Genomic DNA, 3,497 nt, shown 5'->3' with positions numbered 1-3,497 from the left:
ATATATCTTGTTTACTCGTACCCCTTCTTACTCTCTGTCTTTTTGTCTTGCATAAAATCTTGAAGAAAAATTGTATACAGCCGTTCAATAGAAGGGGAGATTTTGGAATTAGTTGCAAGTTGCGCGAAGCTTCCAGAACCTTCGAAGAGTGTACATGGTCCACATCGGATCATTGTCCTATCGAGATCTTAATGATAAGAGACAACGGTCAATGGGATCCTGTTTAGTGCCAGTTTACGTTTTTTAAGGTCTCAAAAAAGCTCCCCGCGCATTGCATGCAATTTCTTTCCGGAACTACGAGATGAAAGCGGTAAAAGAAAAAGTACATTATCGTCACATCCTTTGATTATAATCAATTACAGAAAAAAGAATGAAAAAACACGTCGGTACCATACTTGCGAATAATGAGGTCTCTTTTGTCAGAGACATTCATATGATCACTTGTCACACATTATTTACTAAATATTGTTATTGTTTTTGTGGGGTACACCGATATACATACAATATTGCTGCAGTGATTTTGATCCGAGACATTCTCCAATTGACATTGCCATATCTGGAACAGCGCAGACGAAGTTGGTGGTTAGTAATTAGTAATATTTTTAGTTAATATTAGTTAGTGGGTATGGATAGTAGTGATGACCCCCAGGTTATGGTAATGTCTACATGTGTAGCACTGGGAGACAACCCCCGAGACACACCAATGGCGGGTAGTAACGTTAAACGACTTAGCCGCCCTACCGCCATCTCATGTTTGTTCTAACATTTTGCGCTGCAGAAGAAGATAACTTTCAATTTCGTTTTTATACTTAGTTATTAGTTAGTTTGTTAGTATATATTTTTGTTATAATCTCTTTTACCTTTAGGAATCGATGTTTCTCATATTCGCTTCTAGTTTTATTCCGTGGCTGTTACGGTTGTTGCTTTAGTGTAATCATGATCTTCTTTTGGCCATACAGTTTACGTTCGTTTTTTTTTATCTTGATCATAAAGCTTAAAGCCACTTATTGATATCGTTCTAAACTTTACTTCGATACATAGTCAGCGCGCTTAGTTAGCTGCAAATGTATGTTTTGCTGTATGTTTACTTATAAATAGAAGAAATGTAGTTGGTCGTCTTTTTCCTGTGAAACAATTTTTCGCAGCACTGATCAAAGAGTCGCGCGTATTGTCCATCGTGATAGATCGTTAGCCATGTCTATTGTTGCAAGTTTTCATTCTTCCATTTATATTGTTCATCTGATATATTTTCATTATTATTTACTTTAATCTCCACTTTTTTCTTCGATGTAATCGTACACCTTTATCGTTATAATTCCTTTTTATTGTTAGCGATAATATTATAACTTTTATTATTAATAGTAGAGGTTTTGCTTATTATAGTTTTCTTTTTGTATTTCAGTTTCCATTAATGTTCGTATATTGTGAATAGTTGTAGCAGTATTTAGGTGGAGTCGTAGAAGGATCAAAAGCAGCGATAGATTAAACACCTCTGAACGAGATTCTAATTTCTGTATTGTTAACAGTATCCTAGTGGCTGTCTGTGCAGTTTCTTCTTATTAGTCAGTATTATTAGTGTCATGATAAGCGTCGGTACGCCATCGTAATTCTTCAATCATACTCGCTGATAGTTTTCGTTGCCAACTTGGAGCGGCAGCTCAATGAATAAGCCTAATCTGAACCGCCGTAACCTTTTCGAAATTGTGCTTACTTTTAGAGAGAGCTGTGGCTGCTGTTGCCTTCGCCGCCGCCTTCAAGCATCGTAGTATTACCCTTATCGAATTTATGAGTTCGGCTCATTCATATATGGTAATAGTCAACATTTGTCTGTTATATCAATTACCGTAACTAATGTTAGAGGCTGGCGCTATATTAATATCGTATGAATCACGGCCTCTTCAATATTTTGCAGAAGTTCAAAAAGGATCTGTTCAAATTTTTATGTGGGACAAAAAAAAAGTAAGGAAATCAAAATCCAATGTGCACAAGATGAAATAGATGTTACTGTTTCCCAAAGTCTTGTTATTGTTGTTGTTGTTACCGTTATGCTGTTTGTTAAGAATATTTGTTGAGTTGCGCTGAGGCAAATTATGTATAGGACTATTTTTCCCGAAAATATCCGTTTGTTAGAAAGGAAGCGGCTCTGGTTTGTCTGCGCACTACTTCATGTAAATTATGCCTGTTTGCATACGTACAGCTACTCAGCTACCTACAATTTTGACAATCTGCTTTTCTTCTCTATTAACCCATCTGAGTGGCCACTTAGGGTTAACTTGGGTCTGCAAAGCAAAGTCAGACACGTCAAAGTCCTGAACTCTCAAATACCGTGAAAGCTATAGAATGAGTCGCTAAATAAAATGGACCGCATTAGCGGTGCTTACTTGCCAATACTTACCGACATATGATGTTAAATTACAACCAAGAAATTACCGCAGCTCGCGTTTGGTTTGGATGAGCAGTATATGACCGATCAGAACAAGTTGCCCAGTTTCACACTGATGTGACCTAGTTATATTCCAGTAAAAACAGTGATACCGTTCGATTTCAATAGAAAAATGTTCATCGACGTGTTACATAATAGGTAATGATATTCCTATGGCTAGCGGCTAATATTTCTTATTATGCACTTGCTTTTCTACGCGTGCTAGCACCATATTATTAATATTAAAAAGTAACTGTCTACCAAAAACGCGTCCTTATATCGTCTTCGGATGTTTAGCTTCTTTCACAAACAAATACGAAACGTTTGAAAACGAATAATGTCAGAGGCAATAATTAAACTGCAACAATCCCACAACAATGGGCAACGTCAACAACAATAGATCATTAGCAGTGTGATATGATTATCGTCACTGTCCGCGTATCATCGACTACAACGCTCGGAGTTAGTTCGCAAACCTTGAGATCATGGCTAAAAAGGTCGGTCATCTCGCTCATGTTTAGTGATAACGAGAGAGACGTTTGTCGAGTCTGCGGTCACAAGATCGGAAGGGGACGGGGCGGCTGCAAGGTCAATAGAGGGAAATAATGAATGCATTTACAATATTTGTAGTCAGTTAATAATTCCATTATAGGTAAAAATCAACAAAAACAACGAAGAGGAGACAACAAATACCCTTTTAAAGATCACAGAGGTCACATAAGCATCCAGAAAAATGAATGTATCATATGACTGTGCAGGAGTACGGAATCGCCAATGATTATTGATCACTGAATAGCTGTAACATTTTGGGCGGCGATTTAGCATATGTTTAGCATATGTTGAGCGTCTGACTTTGCCTAGGTGTTCGGCCATCGTCTCTTGATGACAGGGAACTGTGGAAAGATGTCTGCAATCAATATCATATGCTGATATTTGTCATCTTCGAGTACTGCTGTTGACGGTGAGCTGTCTGTCGATGATTGTACCGTTAGTAAGCCTTGGCAAGTTCGGTGCCGTAGCATAGGTCAGAGTCAGCTCGGCGCGCAGTTTGCTCGTCCACTTGCCATGTTTTCAA

At 38.0% G+C, this 3,497-nt stretch overlaps 1 long non-coding RNA gene across 1 annotated transcript; it reads right to left on the bottom strand.

The window, feature by feature from the left end:
- Positions 1-18: 18 nt before the first annotated feature.
- On the bottom strand, positions 19-3,491 carry LOC147757618 (uncharacterized). Its single transcript, XR_015321456.1, has 2 exons — positions 861-3,491; positions 19-556 (listed from the first exon to the last, which is right to left on the bottom strand). It is a non-coding gene; the product is annotated as an uncharacterized LOC147757618 (long non-coding RNA).
- Between the last annotated feature and the right edge of the window lie 6 nt (positions 3,492-3,497).

Source organism: Varroa destructor, unplaced genomic scaffold, assembly GCF_002443255.2.
Source record: "Varroa destructor unplaced genomic scaffold, Vdes_3.0 BEIS01000002.1, whole genome shotgun sequence".
Classification (NCBI taxonomy): Eukaryota; Metazoa; Arthropoda; class Arachnida; order Mesostigmata; family Varroidae; genus Varroa; species Varroa destructor.
Note: the sequence above shows the minus strand (reverse complement) of the source record. Positions and strands in the feature narration are given on the sequence as shown.